Below are 21943 nucleotides of genomic sequence, written 5' to 3'. Positions count from 1 at the left end.
AGAGGAAGTAGTTGTACACGGCGACGGTATTAGAAGTAGTGGTTCACATCTCGCAATCGTGCAAACTCCATAGATGTTCGGGGTCGTCGGTAGAGGTACTTGACGCAATCCATGCAAACGGTGCTCGTTCGGGCATCGGTCTTGACGAAGGTGTACTTGGCCAACGTAGTGGTACTCGACGTCTTGTCGAACCCAAGCGATGGTAGTCGTACACGACGCGTTGTGGAAGTAGTTGAACTTGCGGTCTTCGCGGCGACGGTAGTCATACACGTATTGACGAGGTACTTGACGTTTCGGTGTGTAGTCGTTCGAGCGTCCGTGTGGTCTTGCCGATTCCAAGGGTCTCGGTGGAGGCCATGGCACTCCCTGGTGGCACTGAGGTGGTCTAGCAGCAGCAGCAAGGGCGTCGGGGAGGTGATGGCCGTGGCGGGACTTGGCGCACGGAGGAGGTTCGAGGCGGCAGCGTTGAGGAGGAACACCGGCGACGTGGCTGCGGGCACCAAGAGGCATGGCTCCAACGGACAGGGCCGGAGACGAGAGAAACGGGACGCGCACAACAGATGCCAGTGGCAGCGCACGTCCATGTCACACGCGAGGACGAGCAGGACGTCGAGGAGGACAGCAGAGGCGACGGGCGAGGCCGAGACGAGGTCGACGACGGCCGGGACGGAGGGAGCAGAGGGGAGGCGGAGCAGCGGTTGGTGGCGACGAGGAGAAGCAGGAGGAGAGGCGGCGCGAGAGGAAGCTTGCGAGGGCCATGGCGAGGAGGCAGAGGGAGGACGCGGTGATGGCAGAGCTCGAAGTGGGATGAGGAAGAGGCGCGGGAGCATTGGTTCCCTCCGGGAACGAGGCGGGGCGAGCTGCGCGGCCTGGACTCGCCGGCCGGAGTGGCGACGGGGCATGGCTCCGGCGGAGCTGCTCGCTGGCGGCAGCCAGAGGCAGAGGCGGGGAGGCGGCGGCGACCCAGCGATGCGGTGCAGGAGAGGGAGGCGCGAGGAAGGAGGCGAACGGCGGGTCGACGACGAGCTGGAGAGGGAGCTGCAGCGGGGGTCGCGGAGAGGCAGGAGGCGCAGCGCTCGACGGAAGGAGATGGGGATCGGGCGAGGCACTGCCGTTCTCTCTCTCTGGTGGTGCTGGAGGGAGAGATCGAACGAGGGGAGAGGGGAAATGGATCGGGCAAGGGTTAGGGTTAGCAGCGGGGCTGGGCCTTAGAGCTGCGGCTAAAGGAGGCCCAAGTGGCCGGCTGGGGTTCTCTCTCTCTCTCCCTTATTTCTTTGGCAGAAAAGAAATAGAGAAAAGGAAAAGAAAGAGAGGGTTAGAGAAAGAATTTGCGCATGCGGACAATTTTCCCGGACTCACAAAAATGCGCTTGATCCAGGAAAAATAGAAGTGGCCTGATTGGACGATATAAATTCAAATGCATTTGAATTTAATTCAAATGATTTGAAGGAAGTGAGGGTTGGGAAGGTCCAAAAATGTTCGGATTTTTGGTGGAGCTCCGGAATAAGATGAAAAAATATAATGCGAGGTTGGAGACCAAGAATTAGGATAACAAAGGCATTGGGATATTTGCAAGTGTGTTATGGTGAACTCCAACTAATGGAATATTTTAATATAGCTCCCTAATAATATTGGGAGGATATATGTTATAAAGAGAAATCACCATGTGCATTTCCCTCGATTTAAATGGATCGAAGATCCATGCAATTTACTTGGTTGAGTTTTAAAAAGTAATGACAAGATGGCATGATGACATGATGCAATGAAAAATAAAGAGCAAGCACAAAAGAAACACACGGCGATCACGAAAAATAAGGAAGTCTTCTGAAGCGTCGGACTCGGGGCGTTACAACACTCCACCACTACAAGAGGATCTCGTCCTGAGATCTAGGATGGCACCGGAGAAAAGCGGAAGAGGAACAGGTAAAACAAGTTGCTTCTTTGATAAACGAGTGAAACCACAAACCTTGAGAGATTGAACGAACGAAAATAGAGAATACAACAAAGATGAACAAAGTTGAAAACAATCCGTTAGGAAAGAGGAGCAAGGAACATCACGAGAACCTTGTAGGTTGAAAGACATGAATGGAAAAATCAATGAACGAGAAATACATGCAAGCACTCCGGTTGAAACGAGATGTACAAGGAACGTTAATGATCAATTACGATAACGCTCCGGTTGGAAAATTGAAGGGGTACAATATGGACTTGGCAAAATGAAAGCACTTGGATGAGACTCCGGTTAGAAGAGGAATGATAGACATCAACACTCCGGTTAAAACAAGATAAAGAAGGAATGAGAATGGTATAATTTGGGCAGCACTCCGCCTGTAAATGGAAGGAATTGAACATGATCTTGACAAGATGAGAGGATACTCAATGAAATTAACAACACATTGCCTCCGGAACTAATGAAAGAATGGCACAAGGCGTAAGAAAGATTTCAGGCCGCACTCCGTTTGAGGAAGGAGACGAAACTTGATAAGATGAGAGAGCTCGAATAAAAACACGACACTCCGGTTAAATGGATAAGAAAGGAAAAAAATAAATACATGATCTTGACAAAACAAGATGATTGGTCGAAGAGAGCAATATCACAATGCCTCCGGAAGAAAAAAAATAGAAGATAGATCATTGGAATAAAAGAATGGAGAAGAAAATGACAACTTCTGCCACAACTGAGCTTGGAAAGCACCCTTCCAAGAAGGTTATAATGGAGTTGTTGGAAAATCAACAACGAAAAGAATAAGCTTGTAGTGGGCTTATGGGAACATCCCAACATTATGAGGTGACAAACTACTAGTAACAGAAACAATGATTGATTGGATTGGGATCAACAAGGAGATGAAAACTTCTTCACCAAGAGGATAGGAGAGAACTTGGATCATTGATAATCACCACAATAGCAACATTCCTTAGGGAAGGCTTTAGGTGAAATCTATACCAAGATAACTCCAACAAAAGATTGATTTGTTGAAAAGACCTCTTGAACGAAGATAAAATGATGGATCTAGATATGTCACTCTTGAAAACTTTGTGAAACATGAACCCGAAGGGAAATTATCCAGAATAGCATAGCACCACCTCAAAAGATAAGATAGAAATAATTGCACTTTAGAATGCAAGATGAAGAATGCTTGAACTCCTCAAAACAAGACATGTGTTGAGCACCATGTTTATTTTAGAGTATAGCTTGACGGATCTTAACTCCGAGAGAAATCTTGAAGAACAATTGAAGAATGAAATGAATCCTTGATGAGCCACCATGTAGAGCCTCCATGAAGAACTCCGGTAATAAAAGAATGATCAAACGAAATGGAAACTTGAAAAGAACTCCGGGAGAAGCCTTGTAATGATTTAGATGGAGCTTTGAAATGATATAATTGAAATAACTTGAAGCTCCGGAAAGAAAAGACGAACAACTTGGAACCGAGAATTTGATATCATGAAGGAACTCCGGAAGAAGGAATTAATCACTTGGAGGAAACAAGAGTAAGAATTACATTACGCGTATCCTTCACCAATTTAAATTGATGACAAGCAACGGATTTGGCATACTACTTATTCTCGTAGAAAGGATTAAGATAGATATAGCGCAAACTTGGGAAGGCCTTCATCGAACCACCGGTAGGATTGAAACAACGAATAACTTGATGTGTGACGAAGGAAGAGAAATCTTGAACGAACCACCGTAAGAATTGGAAATGAAAGTAGCAAAGGCACAATTCACCGAGAAGAATTGGAAAACGAAAGAAGATACTTGAGGGGATTTAGATACAAGTGAACGAATAGATGACGAGCTGAATAGAGAATACTTGAATGATGCACCGGTAAGATTTGGAGAAGAACGAAGAGACATCAATTTAGAATAGTTGGAAAACGAGACTGAAAACTTAGAACGAAGAAAATCTTCTGAAATGATGGCCTTTGGATGATCAAGAAATGAAAACAACTCTGAAATGCTCCGTATGGGTAAGAAAAGAAATGCGCGATTGGAAACAATTATGAGAGGATGGCATAAGCTAGAACTATGAATCTTCAAGAGAACGGACCAAGATTTAGGAGAAATTCTTCTTCGGTCTTCAAATGTTGAGAATGATGATGCGAAACACCACCAAGAATTGTTGAGATACTCCGGGATGAAAATTAGAAAGATTGAACCAACAATGAAAAGAATTTGAAAGATCTTGGAGAAAGACATATGACTGATGAAAAATTCATTCTTACGTCAAACTTTGAAAAGAATTTGAGAATCGCTCCGGGAAAATTAGAAGAGTCAGGTAAGATCCTGGGAAAAGACCCGTGGGTTAGGGCCCACTCAAAAGAAACACCGTTGAAATGATTACTTGAAAAGGAGATTGCACCGGTTGAATTAAATGGCTTGAATGAGGTAACAACCTCGAAATAGTTAGAATTGATGCGGAGTGGAAACACGAATCTTCAGAGATATCTTCAGCACTCTGGAACAATTGAATATCAAGCAGGGAATGATTAAGAGATATACCGGCATGAGAAAGCATTTGAAAGGAGGAAAGGGATATAATCAACACTGTAAGCTTGAATTGAATCCACCGGAGAAGAAAAAGAATGAAGAATGAAAAACTTGAAGAACATCTTCATGAGAACCACCGGGTAAGAACATTGATTGAAAAGAATGAAGGGACTTCACGTGAATAAAAATGGATACTAGATTAAGCAATCTGATTCCTTGAAGGAAGAAGGGTGGGAGGGCGGGAAAACAAAGACAACTTGGAAACGGATGAAACGAACAATGTTGCAAAGAACTGAGAATTGATCTCGCGAATATTGAAATGATCAGATCCATTTGAAAAAGAGCACGTCGGTTGGAAAGAATTGGGATGACAATCTCGATGATCGAGAAGGATTAGTATTCACATAGCAATATGAGAACACCGCTTAGGAAAAGGTATGGATTCAACATTTGACTTCGAAGCAACTCGAATACCACAAGTTAAAACAAAACAAAGGATTTGGCTTGCAGAATAAGCCGGAACAAACATATGATAGAGATTTCGTCCAAAGTTTTCGTGGTGGGGCCCACACGGGCTCAATCGTACAGCACCATCATGTACAAGGCTGTGCACATGACATACGAAGCGTCCCCGAGTCGGCATAGCCAAGGACTCTTTAAGACACTACGAGACCACTGTAAAATCAACCGTGTACAGGCGGACCACTAGACGTCGAACCCCAATCTCATATCATGCATCTGTCGAAAGATATCCTAAGGCTACTTGAATTCCCACTTATAAACTCCCGAAACTTTCTGGTTATGCAATCAGGTGTTGGGGACACAGGGGACACAAAATATATCACCCAAACTAGCAATCCCTAGATCCAGCTGTATCCATCTGTCAACACATAACCAAGAAAACTCCGGAAATCGTTTACCTCAACCTTCGAAAAGCATCCGTTATATGAGTTATGGCAATACTCCCGAACTCCCGCCCCAGTACTGGGTGGCGTCGAGGTGATCTCACCAACAACTGCATAAAAGAGATTTCGATGTCGGCGAAACTCAGGTATTCCAGAACTGCAACGATAAAATTGTGACGACAACACCTCGGAGCTCAACTCCCCGGGACACTGCCACAACCCCTAAATGTCAGGAGGCACCAAGAACAATGTTCTCATCACAAAACCATCGGAACGATTCCAAGATACCCGCGTGATCCTAAATTTTTTTAGTGAAATTTGAGGAGAGAAGAGTCAAAACTTCTACGTCAGGAGACCTCACCAGAGCGACGAAGGGACTGAGGAGTAAAAAGAATCCTACTCTCCGATATATATAATCCTAAGACTCAAAACATTTTTGTTCTAGACTCAACAACGCCAGCGATTCGATCAAGCAGGGGGCTCCTAAGTCAGGGATGGCTCTGATTACCAACTTGTAACACCCACGATGCGACTATATCTCCCACGTGTCGAGGCACGACTTAGAGGCATAACCACATTGTGGTTTTGTCGCAAGAAGGGTCATCTTCACACAATCCCATGTAATGAACAAGAATGGGATAAAGAGTTGGCTTACAATCGCCACTTCACACAATACATAAATAAATCATACATCAATCAGAATACACACATAGGTCCGACTACGGAACCAAAAGAAAAGAAGACAACCCAACTGCTAGATCCCTGATCGTCCCAACTGGGCTCCACTACTGATCAATATGAAAAGAAACAACACAACGAACAAGATCTTCATCGAGCTCCCACTTGAGCTCGGTTGCGTCATCTGCACTGGTCTCATCGGCACCTGCAACTGTTTTGGAAGTATCTGTGAGTCACGAGGACTCAGCAATCTCACACCCGCGAGATCAAGACTATTTAAGCTTATAGGAAAAGATGGTGTAGTGAGGTGGAGCTGCAGCAAGCACTAGCATATATGGTGGCTAACATACGCAAATAAGAGCGAGAAGAGAAGCAACGGAAAGGTCGTGAACTAGCAATGATCAAGAAGTGATCCTGAACTCCTACTTACGTCAAACATAACCCGAAACCGTGTTCACTTCCCGGACTCCACCAAGAAGAGACCATCACGGCTACACACGCGGTTGATGTATTTTAATTAAGGTCAAGTGTCAAGTTCTCTACAACCGGATATTAACAAATTCCCATCTGCCACATAACCGCGGGCACGGCTTTCGAAAGATAATACCCTGCAGGGGTGTCCCAACTTAGCCCATCATAAGCTCTCACGGTCAACGAAGGATAAACCTTCTCCCGGAAAGACCCGATCAGTCTCGGAATCCCGGTTTACAAGACATTTCGACAATGGTAAAACAAGACCAGCAAAGCCGCCCGAATGTGCCGACAAATCCTGATAGGAGCTGCACATATCTCGTTCTCAGGGCACACCGGATGAACACTACGTACAACTAAAACCAGACCTCGAGTTTCCCCGAGGTGGCACTGCAAGTGGCTCTAGTTTGGACCAGCACTCAGAGGAACACTGGCCCGGGGGTTTAAAATAAAGATGACCCTTGAGTCTGCAGAACCCAAGGGAAAAAGGCTTAGGTAGGCAAATGGTAAAACCAAGGTTGGGCCTTGCTGGAGGAGTTTTATTCAAAGTGAACTGTCAAGGGGGTCCCATAAATCACCCAACCGCGTAAGGAACGCAAAATCAAGGAACATAACACCGGTATGACGGAAACTAGGGCGGCAAGAGTGGAACAAAACACCAGGCATAAGGCCGAGCTTTCCACCCTTTACCAAGTATAGTGATGCATTAATTAAATAAGAGATATTGTGATATCCCAACATAAATATAATCCAACATGGAGCAATCTTCATCTTCTCCTGCAACTAGCAATGCTATAAGAGGGGCTGAGCAAAAGCGGTAACATAGCCAAACAACGGTTTGCTAGGAAGGGTGACAAAGGTTAGAGGTTCATGGCAATTTGGGAGGCTTGATAAGCAAGTGGTAGGTAGCGCGACATAGCAATAGAGCGGACAGCTAGCAAGCAAAGATAGAGGTGATTTCGAGGGTATGGTCATCTTGCCTGAAATCCCGCTAGGAAGAAGAACGAGTCCATGAAGAAGACAAACGGATGTAATCGAACGAATCCTCACAACTCCGGAACGAAACCGAAGCTAACGAGAGAAGTAACCCAGAAAGAAACAAACAACATAGTAAACAACCACCACATACACATGGCATGATGCAAAAACAAATATGATGCATGTCCGGTTTAATGAGGCATGGCATGGCAAAGTGCCACAAACAACACTACAAATTAAGTGGAGCTCAATATGCAACGAGTTGCATATTGACGAAACACCACATCAATTATTTAGTTCTCTCTCGGTTATGTACCCAACAATATTAAATGTTATTAAGCATGGCAAGAGGTGAAGCATAATAAACTATCTATTTAGGCAATGTAAATGAGGCCGGAACAACAAACAATAATTCCGGAAAATCCTCATGTCATTTAGCAATTTTAATGCAAACATCAGTTGTAGACATTTTAAATGTTGATATCATGATGCGGATGACAATGCAAGTTTTAAACAATTTTATAAAACGTGGACAAGATCATGTTATGAAGCATTTGTTACCGTGGTGGAACGAAAAAGGGTGCCACGGCAACGAATCCGAAAATGGTGCCACGGCAACATATCGGTTCCGGTAGCTCACGGAGATACCGGCGCAAGGAGAATTGTGCGGATGTGTGAAACACGCAAGAGAATGGTGGGGTGCTCCTGGTTACCAGGTTCCCACGGTACGGCGGCATGGAAACAAGGAACGCGCAAGCGACAATTGGGAGACGGTTCGAACATGAGCAACTCATACATCACAATCATACGTTCACGGGCGTCGTCTCGGCGGTTATACCTTCGAAACGTGCATTTTGGAACGGATCAAGTTCGTAGAGGAAGTAGTTGTACACGGCGACGGTATTAGAAGTAGTGGTTCACATCTCGCAATCGTGCAAACTCCGTAGATGTTCGGGGTCGTCGGTAGAGGTACTTGACGCAATCCATGCAAACGGTGCTTGTTCGGGCATCGGTCTTGACGAAGGTGTACTTGGCCAACGTAGTGGTACTCGACGTCTTGTCGAACCCAAGCGATGGTAGTCGTACACGACGCGTTGTGGAAGTAGTTGAACTCGCGGTCTTCGCGGCGATGGTAGTCGTACACGTATTGACGAGGTACTTGACGTTTCGGTGTGTAGTCGTTCGAGTGTCCGTGTGGTCTTGCCGATTCCAAGGGTCTCGGTGGAGGCCATGGCACTCCCTGGTGGCACAGAGGTGGTCTAGCAGCAGCAGCAAGGGCGTCGGGGAGGTGATGGCCGTGGCGGGACTTGGTGCACGGAGGAGGTTCGAGGCGGCAGCGTTGAGGAGGAACACCGGCGATGCGGCTGCGGGCACCAAGAGGCATGGCTCCGACGGACAGGGCCGGAGACGAGAGAAACGGGACGCGCACAGCAGATGCCAGCGGCAGCGCACGTCCATGTCACACGCGAGGACGAGCAGGACGTCGAGGAGGACAGCAGAGGCGACGGGCGAGGCCGAGACGAGGTCGACGACGGCCGGGACGGAGGGAGCAGAGGGGAGGCGGAGCAGCGGTTGGTGGCAACGAGGAGAAGCAGGAGGAGAGGCGGCGCGAGAGGAAGCTCGCGAGGGCCATGGCGAGGAGGCAGAGGGAGGACGCGGTGATGGCAGAGCTCGAAGTGGGATGAGGAAGAGGCGCGGGAGCATCGGTTCCCTCCGGGAACGAGGCGGGGCGAGCTGCGCGGCCTGGACTCGCCGGCCGGAGTGGCGACGGGGCATGGCTCCGACGGAGCTGCTCGCTGGCGGCGGCCGGAGGCAGAGTCGGGGAGGCGGCGGCGACCCAGCGATGTGGTGCAGGAGAGGGAGGCGTGAGGAAGGAGGCGAACGGCGGGTCGATGACGAGCTGGAGAGGGAGCTGCAGCGGGGGTCGCGGAGAGGCAGGAGGCGCGACGCTCGACGGAGGGAGATGGGGATCGGGCGAGGCACTGCCGTTCTCTCTCTCTGGCGGCGCTGGAGGGAGAGATCGAACGAGGGGAGAGGGGAAATGGATCGGGGAAGGGTTAGGGTTAGCAGCGGGGCTGGGCCTTAGAGCTGCGGCTACAGGAGGCCCAAGTGGCCGGCTGGGGTTCTCTCTCTCTCTCTCCCTTATTTCTTTGGCAGAAAAGAAATAGAGAAAAGGAAAAGAAAGAGAGGGTTAGAGAATGAATTTGCGCATGCGGACAATTTTCCCGGACTCACAAAAATGCGCTTGATCCAGGAAAAATAGAAGTGGCCTGATTGGACGATATAAATTCAAATGCATTTGAATTTAATTCAAATGATTTGAAGGAAGTGAGGGTTGGGAAGGTCCAAAAATGTTCGGATTTTTGGTGGAGCTCCGGAATAAGATGAAAAAATATAATGCGAGGTTGGAGACCAAGAATTAAGATAACAAAGGCATTGGGATATTTGCAAGTGTGTTATGGTGAACTCCAACTAATGGAATATTTTAATATAGCTCCCTAATAATATTGGGAGGATATATGTTATAAAGAGAAATCACCATGTGCATTTCCCTCGATTTAAATGGATCGAAGATCCATGCAATTTACTTGGTTGAGTTTTAAAAAGTAATGACAAGATGGCATGATGACATGATGCAATGAAAAATAAAGAGCAAGCACAAAAGAAACACACGGCGATCACGAAAAATAAGGAAGTCTTCTGAAGCGTCGGACTCGGGGCGTTACACCCCGCCCCCTACGCCTACAAGTATTTAGATGTGAGTTGCAAACACCACACATTACCACAAATTCAAATAATATGTGAGAATGTTCGATATATAGTATTGTTTATATTGTTCGATATTTAGTTGTAAGCTGCAAACGCCACACATTATCACAAATTCAAACAAAATGTGAGATTGTTTGATGTATAGTATGGTTTAGATTGTTCGGCATTTAGCTGTGAGTTGCAAACGCCATGCATTATCACATTATGGTATAACATGTGCACAACACGTGTATCACCGCTATATTCATGCATGCAATGTTTAAAACACTATGATCTCCTATTCAAATATATGAATCCGCTTTCATATCAAATTATGATCTTTGTTAGTCTCTTACACCCACACAATCCTCTAACCTTTGTAGCTACCACTAACTTTCTCTCATGCATGCACACGCCCTCCTCGCCCTCCCCCTCCCTCGGCATTCTATCCACCGGGCACATTCATTTTTTTCTTTAGGTCGTTCTCCCAGAGTCTCCACAACTCCTTTCCGACGTACACCGATCGATAAACCTCTCCAGTGATGCCTGCCTACAACATACACACACACCTTCAATCTCCTCCTTTATGTGTCCTTGCCTCGTGTCTCTCATACGGTCAGACACACGTGTAAACTCTCGCCCCTCTTTTCATCGATCTCACAACCGCACACTCCTCCCCCTATCTAGCTAGTAGCTGGGCCTCTCGCACCACCTCCTAGCTCCATTCTCTCTATCTATCCATCTCGCTGAGCCTTATTTGCCTCTAACAAATGGACGTACACCGACCGATCTCTCGCTATACATATAGCTAGCTAGGTCCTTATAACTCGTTTTTACCCACACGTCAATCGATCTACCTCATTAGTTGTGTCTCTCCCTTCCTCCGACAAACAACAATTGATCTACCGATCTAGTTAGGTTTGCTTACCAAACACATGGTTCCCCTTCATCATCCTTGGATGCGTCCCGACAGATCTATCACGCACAGGCACACACAGAAACACATCCCCACTCTTATTGATAACATTGCAGTTCCACCCTCAGTTTGTCTAGTAGGCCTCTCCCACCATCTTCGAGAAGCAACTCCATCACCCATCCAGCACTCTACCCCTCTCCCTCCCTCTCTCTCTCCTCTCTCTCTGTCCCATCATATTTCCCGTCCTTCAGTTATGTATGGATGTCGACCGATCTCCCTCAAGACATAGCTGGGTCTCTCCTTCTCAACACATATACGAGTTGTTCTACCTCTATAGTTAGGCCTCTGCCTACCCCTCCCCCCACCCCCTCCCCCTCCCACACACACCGATACATCGAGCGCTCTAGTCATGTCTCCCTGCCACACACAAACTTGACGTGTGCCCTCTAACATTCCGGTAGGCCAGTCGCCCTATATCTTTGACTTGCACACACACACAATTTCGATGGCTCTCTTCATCGATCTCGCACCCACCCACTTGATCCTCTCTTCGACTCTATCGATAGCTATGACCCCTCCCTCTCTTTTCGTGGATTGCCCGACCCTCTATGTATGATATGGATAGGCCTCCATTTCACACACATTGCATGCAAAATTTTGTTTGAGATGTCATCGACACATATTCCCACAAATAATTCACGAAATCAACCCCCCACCCCACCCCCACCCCAAAACAAAAAACACTCACGAACGCGGTTTGTATCTCTCACACACACCCACATAGGTGGGGGACGTGCACGAAGAGAAGAGGTGCATGCACGGTGCACGTACTCCCGTCTCTTTCCCAACCACACCCGCGCGGGTACACGGTGGAGCTCATTTCTGTACGAAAAAGGCAGCCCACGTGGTAATTTGGCACGTGTACTGGTTTTCCACTTGGTGGAGGGAGGATCGTCTACCACGGGTGAACAAACAAATTGCGACTTGACGTGTTATGTTAAAAAAAAGAGGCAAACCATGTGGGGCCTACCTTAGAGGCAAGGCTCTATACACTAGAGTACTTTTGATGTGTCCTGTCAACTCGCAGAACAAGGAGAAGCTTGCTTAGTACGCCGTCTCCCCCGCCCACGGGCGCGGTGGCTCGCAGGATGAGGTGAAGCTTGCTCCGCCTTACGCCCGCTCCCTCGCCCATGCGCGCGGTGGCTCGCGGGACGAGGAGAAAAATTTACTACTCCCTCCATTTACTCCTTGTCCCTACTACCTTGGTTATAGAGATTATATCACATTGTTTGGAATATATATGTCCTTTAGTAGATTTCAATATGAACTACTAGTACATACTCCAAAAACTGATGTATATAGATGTATTTTAGAGTGTAGATTCACTCATTTTGCTCCGTATGTAGCACTCTCCCTCGCCCCTCGACCCTCGCCCACGTGGTGGACGTGCAGCAATTCATTCGGTCTCATATAGCCAGAACGATATATACTGCACTACCATTATTGCTCGACTTCCCGAAGAGGCGAAGAGCCAATTGCAAGGTTAATATTTTGGAGATGCCAAGTGCAAGGTTATAGGAGAACGAGTAGTAGGTGCCGCGTCATTTATAAATAAAGTTTTTTTTCTTCAGTGGCACGTACGCAATATGATAGGTTCATATGGAGAGAAAAGGAAACCGCTCCACTATAGACATAGTCAGGACGGGCCAGCCTACACGGTTGCTTGCTGGGGTTGCTCTCTTCACACTCTCTCGCACAAAACGACTGTGGCCACATCTCTAACATCCTGGCGGATCACGTCCGCTTGGGGAAGGGGTGGATGCTTAGTGTAGATGCGGTGGCCGTCGCCGACGGCGAAAACCCACTGTCGGCACGTCCCGATCAGGGGTCCCCGCCGTTCTCTCTCACAAAGCCGGTGAGGTTACCTTCGTCCCTTGCTCACTGCCGCGACGTGGGCAGTTGCCGCCTCCCGCCGCCCTCCTCAAGGTTGAGCTACGTCCCTCAGGTACAACTCCCTTTACAGCCGGCTTGCACCACTGCTTCAGCTGCCCACATCACTCCCTGTGGATATTTCTCTACTTCTTTGCCCCGCACATACCTCTATTGGCTTCTACGTACTGTATTTGTGATGAGTTTATGTCTCATCAACTAGTCCCAGTAATCTTATTCTAATCACGCTTCTTCAATTTCTTAGCCACAGGGATGCTCATCTCGATTTTGGTGAAACTGCACAAAATGATCCGATGGTCAAAAGGTTGCAAACTTCATTTATTAGGAAGCTCGAACATTTCCAGCAAATTGAAGCCTGGTCAGGGTTCACGGTTCAAGGGCTAGGGACTGCATGGATCGTTTTTTTCTTTAGCTGCCTTTGTTCCAAAATAAGTGTCAACTTTAGTAGTAGTACAACTTTGTACTAAAGTTTGCACAAAGTCGAGACACTTATTTTGGAACGGAGGGAGTACATATTTGCTATGATCTGTCAATCATTGAGATGCAATAGCATGCATGTTAGTCTCCTTTGTATTTGATGAAATGTTGCAACGGGCAACCTTGGACGCAAGATACATGTAACAGAAGCTGTAAGCTTCATAGCATTGTACAAATTTATCTCGCTGATAAATTACAGTACGCACTATACTAGTACTTCCTCCGTTCCTAAATATAAGTCTTTGTAGAGATTTCACCATGAACCACATGCGGATGTATATAGATGCATTTTAAGTGTAGATTCATTCATTTTTGTTCCGTATGTAGTGGAATCTCTACAAAGACTTATCTACTAGTAATAGCTAGCCCCCACTACTAGGAATTCTCTATCCTCTCCTTGAGCCACATCATCAAAATTGATGTAGCCGTTAGATGAAGTAAATCAGTCCATAATAGCCGTCTGATCTAGACGTTGAGAGGCTCCGCACTACGCCACATGCAAGCATGCAGAAATACCGTGGCACATGCATGTGAGTGGGTTTTAAATCACATCAACATGTCTGCATGCAAGCATGCACCGGTAGCATGCATGTAAGTGAGCTTTTAAGTCCCATTAACATGTCAAAAAGAAAAATATAATCCCATTATGCAGTAGGAGTTGGCTGATCTTTTTTCCTTATGTGGGATGATCTAAATGATGATGGGAGTTTATTTAGTTTGGCTACCACATTTGTCATGAGGTTATAGAGTTTTTTTAGTTCTATGAAATCGATAATTTTGCGCAGAGAGATATACCGCTGTTCCGCGGCAACGCGCGGGGACTCATCTAGTAATACTCCCTCCATTCCCTTATACAAGGCCACTATGAAAAATACATTTTACATCTATACAAGGTCACTAACAGCAGTCGAGGTAAAAGTTAATGATGTTTTCTCGTAGTAGCAACTTGTCTAACACTTGCATGCATGTAGTCATAATGACACTATGCTACTTTCTTCTCATTCCTTCCTTGCATGCATGTGGGCGCATTAATGATCCCGGTTAACAAGAAGAAAAGTTGGATTACAAAGCAGTTATTAAATTTTACCTTGATACCTGTAATCTAAGTTTGTGGCCTTGTATAAGGGAATGGAGGGAGTATTTAGGAACGGAGGGAGTACTATGTAAAGAGTTAGGTGTCGCACGGTGATAGTGTGAGGTGGGCCATGTAATCACTGAGCTTGCATGTTTTCACTACTCTTGCACGCCTCCGCTGTAAGAATGGAGAAAATTGTAATCTAGTAGTAGTACCTCCTTTCGCCGAAAGCGTGGGACATCTAGTAGTCCTACCACCTCAGTAATAAAGACCAATGAGCCGTCAAATCACATAGACCCAGCAGTAAGTTGGACGGACGAAGCAACCATCACTCTTGCGCCAGTGAGAGGTCGCGTCCGCTCTGCCCGGGCATGAATGCGGCACCGATTCTTTGGAGCGGCACTGACCATTTCGGGCGGGAAGCGCGCACGGGAGATGGAGGGGCTTTGGGTGGGCCAGGCTGGTCAGGAGCGGGCGTAGCAGCTGTCCGCATGTCCCTACCGGACACGCCCGGAAACGAGAGGATGCACCGACTCCCGCGGCTAAAATCGTACACTACACAACATCTCTCTGTAGGAGTAGGTCGATCTGTCGCTCTCTCTAACACACACATGATGTTAAACACACACACACACACACACGCACGCACCTTGGTCCCGTTGCACCTTCTAACGTGACTTATTACACCTAGACGGAGGGAGTAGTAAGTATACGAGATACGGTGGCACACTGACTTAAGTCGAATACAAGTGCCCAAAATTTGTGTCATGTTATAATAAGGATTCACTTAAAATAGTACGTGAGCGAACAGAGGGATCAATTGGACAGTGTTCCCGAGCAGTAGCGAGATGTGTGAGGTAAGATACACCGCTGGCGCTTTTAATTTTTCTTATTAATTTGTTTGTTTCACCCTCTGACCGGTGGGACCCAACGTACTACGTGGAGAGAGGTAAGATGACTAAGGCTGCATTATTTATGCACCACTGTGGATAGTCTTACCACCAAAGCCACATGACACAATTATGATTGAAATCCCAATGACTCCCACACACACAAAAAAACACGGCATGCTTGTCACACGAATGCAGGAATGTATAAACGGTTATTTCCCTCTCGTTGAACATAACGGGAGGGTTGTGTAGCTGGTTGGCCTGTTTGCTCATCAAACTTGAGGTCTCAGGTTCGATAACTACACTTGAGCATAATTTGTGCCAGGAGGATTCTTTGACTGGTCAAAATATTTTCTAGGGTTTGCACGCTTCACACTCTCTCTCGAGTATATATATACACGCTGGAGCCTCATGCTTGTAGTTGCTCTCTTCACACTCTCTCGCCCTCTCCAGATCTAGACAAGACATCGTTGGCCTCTCTCTCCCCTCACTGCTGCTCAAAGAGCCGGCAGGATCCGTCCGTCAGGAAGGGAAGGAGGCTTAATGCTGTCACCGTCGGCGAGGGACTATCGGCGCAACTTTTCACTTTCCACCCAGCGGCGGTGCGGGAGGGCCTCCGACCCCTTCTTCTTCGCCACCGTCCCATCGCCCACCGAACCACGCCCTAAGAACCTTAAGGTATAATTTACTTACTCCACATGCATTGCTCTAGCTGCATGTATACCATGAATCTAGGACGTGGTTCAAAGAGGAAAGGAGTGGGGGAAAGTAGTGGGAAAAGTTGTATATAGCATGAATCTAGGACGTGGTTCAAAGAGGAAATGAAGGGGGAAAGTTGTATAGCATGAATCTAGGACGTGGTTCAAAGAGGAAAGGAAATGGGGAAAGTAGTGGGGAAAGTTGTATCGCATAAATCTAGGACGTGGTTCAAAGAGGAAAGGAAGGGGCGAAAGTACTAGTTCAAAAAGGAAAGGAAGGGACAAGGCTGTAGAGTTTGAGCAGGACTAGATTTGTTGCGCTCACATAGGGAAAGGTGTCTAAAGATAACAAAACTGGGACCAACACAAATATGCTCCTTGGTTGTTTGTTCTTTGTTGCAACAGACTGTGCATGACCATAGTACATCGGTAGATGCACATGGTGCTGGTGCGTCCACTGTCCCGTGCAACTCATTAGCTGTTGTTAATCTAAGGCCCTGTTTGGCTAAAAACTCCCTAGTCCCTACATGCTTGGTTCCAGGGACTAAACATGGACTAGAGGTTATTAAATGACATGCTAAAAGACCATGTTACCCCTAGTAATGAACTAATAGAGACAAGGTGCGATGTGTGGCAGGGGAAACTGTTGGAATAAGTCCCAAAAAGACTCCCTCGGGGTCTTCTTTCTTTAGTCCCAAATGCCCACTTTTAGTCCCTAAAAGTTCCTCCTGTTTGGTTTAGATGGGACTGACACGGAGTTTTTTTAGTCCCTACACCAAAATGTCCCTGTAAACAAACACCCTCTAATAAGGCCGCTGGAAAATTGATGCAATGCCACAGTTAAAAGCAAATTACATGTTTAACGAATTTTATTGTTAATATAATCTCTATGTTAATATTAATCAATGCCACCGTTTGAGAAATGCTACTGTCTTGCTTTCTTTCCCATTTAGATAAGGTAGATGCTTCTTTTTGTTGGCTTCTGTGTCATCCACCATTATTGACCACTAATTGTTTCCTTTGCACCTCTGTGTAAACAGGGTTATCTACTTCACCTCGTTGCCATTGTGACCTTTTGTTGCACTGCACAAAAAACTTTTGTTTTAAGAGTGTTTTGTGCAGTTCAACCAAAATTTCACACCGACAACGTTGCTTGATTGTTTGATCTTAGTGGAACTGCACAAGAGGAGATCTTACTTGCTATCCGTTAAGGCGAATTTGGTTCAGATCTTCTTGTGAGTTGTTTGAATTCCGCATCATGAGAGGTCAGTACTAGCCTTCTTTCACATGATTCTGCGGTGTGCTTTCATATGTTGTGCTACTTGTACGATAATGTTGCTTGATTTTAGTGAACTGCACAAATGGAGACAAGACTTCCAATCTGTATGTGCACCGTAATATCCCATTGAGGTAAGATAAGGATATTTCACAACTGCTGGCCTGTATTTTGCCACTTTCATCAGAAAATTAAGTTTAGTACTATACTTGTGCTCCCTAATTGACATGCCAAATCTTACATTGAAGGCGAAGCTTGTCTGTTATTGAACCAAGTGATGAAGGGGAAGAACAAGCGGAAGAAAAACAAAAATCAACTCCCGGTGCTGTAATGAAGCACTGGAACTATGATGACACAAGTAATGATATAGTTTTGCATCTTAATTTATTGCTATGGCTGGAACGAGCAATTGTTTTGCCACTGATTTGATGCCACTCTTAATGTAATATGTAATTATCTCTACTTGTGCAAACAGGGATCTTCTTTGAAGATACCATATATTTTAGTGGAACTGCACAAGAAGATGTTGGAAACATTAAACTAATTGAGGAGTATATAGTAAGCATGGCCACCACCGTAGATAGCAACAGATGGTTCCGAAGAAGTGCTTCATCTATATGCTCTACACAATAAGCCTCCTGACAAAGGTTGGTACTCGCCCACTGATTTCATCCATATGATTGAGCTTTGTCATCTCTATTGGTGTTGTGCTACTGTTTAGATACTGTCATGAAAAAGTGGTATTGTCCTTGAGAAGTGCTTCATCTGTGTTGTTTTAAATATTTCCTTTCCTTTTTTGAGCAAACAGGGATGCTAGCATTTAGTAGTCCTCTTGTCTTTGCACAACAGGATCATCTTCCTTTGAAGAAGAATATGGAGCACGTGAAGTGACTAGTTCCGATTATGCCAGGATGAAGAAGCCCTGTCTATCTTCTCATCAGAAGGAGCAGTTGAAGGATGGTTACATTACTCCCCACAAGACCAAACTAACTTCAGCTCAGAAGGACTGACAAATCTCCATTTTTTTGCTGTGATGCGCGAGTACAATGTTGTTCTAGGATTCTTTCCGGCGAGTTCCATTTTTCTAAAAGTGTGCTCTACATGGACCATGTATGTGCCTGTTGAAACTGTCAATTCATAGTACAGTTTGCTTTATACTAACCACTTTTTTGTATTTGTGCAAACAGCGGTGCTCAGCTCGATTTCAATGGGAACTGCACAAAATGTTCATGAATACATCGAATCATTCATTTCCACCACAAGAAAGGAGGTGCCGATAAGTTCAAGGCGTTGCAACATATAAGGGCGAAATCATACAAGCTACGCGCGAATTTGGTTGATTTTGGTGGAACTGCACAAAAAGAACAGCTGGTTTATTTAGCACGAGGTGCCATGTCAATGTCCGAACTGATGGCAAACCCTGCCCATTCCACAATCGTAGGCATTTGATATTTTGGAATGGGACAACCTTGTCAAATTTTGCTCATTGATTTTAGCAAGACATGCGTTTGATATTTTCGAATGGGACGCCCTTTGCTGTCAGCAGCGTCGATCAATTTTTTCTTTATTCTTTAGTTGTGAAGTAAATATTGCCTCTGACATGTGAGTCGCTGAGATGCATAATCATCGATTGTTTTGAATGTTCTCTATGAATTGCCAGGCCTGTGTGTTTGATTGCAATGTACAGAAACGCTAAAAAGCTGCTCAAACTCTTTGTACTCCTTCTGTTTCTTTTTACTTCGCACATTGTGAAAGTGCATACTTTTTTGTATAAGATTGGTCAAAGTAGAGATACTTTGACTGCAGACAAAACTTGTATGCAGACTAGAAAGGAACGGAGGGAGTACATGTGAAACTGCTGCAAACGAGGTGATCACCCTGGGAATAATGCTAGTATGTATTGTTTTGAATGTTCATCCAATGCCAGTGATATAGGAATTCGAACTAATCGAAATAAATTCATTCATACACGGTCGGATTTCATATAAACATGCCAGATTTCATTACATTTCATACATTCTTCAACTAAAAAGGGGTGCGCTGGAGGTATATTTAATTAACCGAAGCTACCCACATGTGTCCTACTGAGCTGAACAGAAGCTTCAGTGACTTAACTGCAGGTGCAATTGCGTAACTGACATGTGGCCTGTTGGGCCCACGTGTCAGTCAGCCAACTGCACCAGCAGTTAAGTAGAAGCAGCGTTCTTCTCCAGCGCAGCTCTCCGACTCCACGTCGCCGCCAAGAAGCTAACCGGTCGTCAATGGTCAACCCGCCTAGCTTGGCTTCAACTGCAGGGTAGCAGCAGTGGCCTTACTTGGACCCGAGCGGCGGCGACCTACCGTGTTCTACTCTTCCTCGTTTTCTGTGTGGCGCGGCCTCGTTGGCAGCGGGGCAGGGCCTCGGCGGAGCCGGCGATGTCCTCTGTCTCGTTGCCGGCGGGCGGCGCCTCAGCGGAGCGGTGGAAATCCTCCCCCACGTTGCCGGCAGGGTGGGGCCTCGGCTGAGCCGGCGATGTCCTCTGCCTCGTTGTTGGTGGGGCGGGGCCTCGGCGGAGCCGGCGGTGTCCTCTGCCTCGTTGTTGGCGCCGCGGGGCCTCGTCGACGCCATCGGAGCGGGGACTCGTCGGAGCAGGCATTGTCCTCTGCCTCATCCTCGGTCTCGCCAAACAGCGCCTCGCCCACTTCATCGCCCTCTTTGCTAGCCTCTTTGTAGGCGGCCGCAGCCTCCGCCACCCGCATGCGGTACCGCCAGCGCTCGAGGCGGCCCTTGCGGACGGAGCGGTACGAGTCGAGCAGCGCCTCTTGCTCCACCCGCTCCGCGGCGATCTGCTCCTCCGCCTGCAGGTGCTCCTGGAGGAGATGGTGGTTGTAGGCGGCGTCGGCCTGTGCCTCCCGGAACTGCTCCTCATGCATCTGCCTCACCCTATCCATATATTAGGCACGGGCCTCGCCGATGGTCATGGTGCAATGCACCGGCGAGGATGGCGCGGAGGAGGGGGTTGGCGCCAGATCGTCGACTACCATGTTCTCCATTGGGACGTTGTCGTCCTCCGGCTGCCTGCCGGCCAGCTGGTCGGCAGCAATGGCTGCCATCTCCTTGTGGTCCGTCGTCCGCCCGTCCCGAAGAGCGCTGGAGCGCGAGGAAGCCATGGTGGGCAGTAGTGGTGTGGACAAGAGAAAGGGAACAGATGCGGATGGCTGCGGCTATGGTCGGCGCAGCAGTTTATATAGAAATGGTGGGCGGGCGGAGGGACGAACGTGTGTCGCCGGAGTAGCCTCCTCGGCAACCGCGTATCATTAATGTGGGCGGCAGATGGACGGACGGACGGCACTTGTGTCGTTTGAAGGCGGAGCAATCGCCTGCACCGGGAAGCGAGGCGGGCGGCGCTGACTGTTTCGGGCGGAAAGCGCGCGCGGGCGAGGAGATGACTTTACTTGGAGAGGATGACAATGGGGACCCACCAGGTCCATAGCCTCACGTACGCAAGTGCCTCCTTATTATTTATATATATATAACTATAATTTATTTTGCTTCCTCCTGGTTTCCTGACATCATGGTCCCACACCATTGTCAACCTATGTAGTAGTCAATAAACGAGAGAATTGCACAAGAAGCGGCCGACAGCTGGGACCAAGCAGCTCGAGTAGTATTTGTGTTTTTGAGGTGTGAGCACTGCAGAGTTTTTCGATGTTTAGCCCAGATATTAATTTTTCTCCTCTGAACAACAACGAAAACATCGCTGCAGGTATTAATTGGGCGGGCTGTGGCCCGTCTAGCCCAGGCCAGATATCCAGCCCAAATATTAATTTTTTTCAAGCTGAAAATGGCTAGCCCAGCTATACTTTTTTTTAGGAATACCCAGGCAAGGTCAAGTTGTTACTCTCCGCCCCGCTGGGCTGCAAATCTTTCCTAGGAGGGATGCATTAGGCTTAACAAGAAAATGGGCTTTAAGAAATAATAAATGGGATGTAATTATAAAAACTGGGCAGTAACTATAAAAAAATGCACCAAACACGTGATTACTTTATAAAATATTATTTTTGGATATTGAAAATTTTAATTTCATTAATTGTTGGGAGCGCAATGTTTCGTTGGATTTTTACGTAATATAAATTTATATTGAAATTGTATTTAATCTGACTAGAAATTTTGGGATAAAAATATTTCGGATCCCATCAAAATGTGGGAAATTTTATTGAATTCTGTTTTGAACGGTTGGTTGAAATGGGCTGTACTTTTAACAAACTGTAAATGGGTTGTATTAAATTCCATTAGAATTCAAAAATGGGCTACACATTCTTACAAATCTCAAATGGGCTATAAGTTCTCTGCCACACACTTCTGGCCTTACTAAGTTGACGCGTCCCCTAAAAAAATAGAGTTGACGC

The sequence above is a fragment of the Triticum aestivum genome, chromosome 2D, assembly GCF_018294505.1.
Source record: "Triticum aestivum cultivar Chinese Spring chromosome 2D, IWGSC CS RefSeq v2.1, whole genome shotgun sequence".
NCBI classification, from domain to species: domain Eukaryota; kingdom Viridiplantae; phylum Streptophyta; class Magnoliopsida; order Poales; family Poaceae; genus Triticum; species Triticum aestivum.
This window is presented reverse-complemented; position numbering follows the sequence as displayed.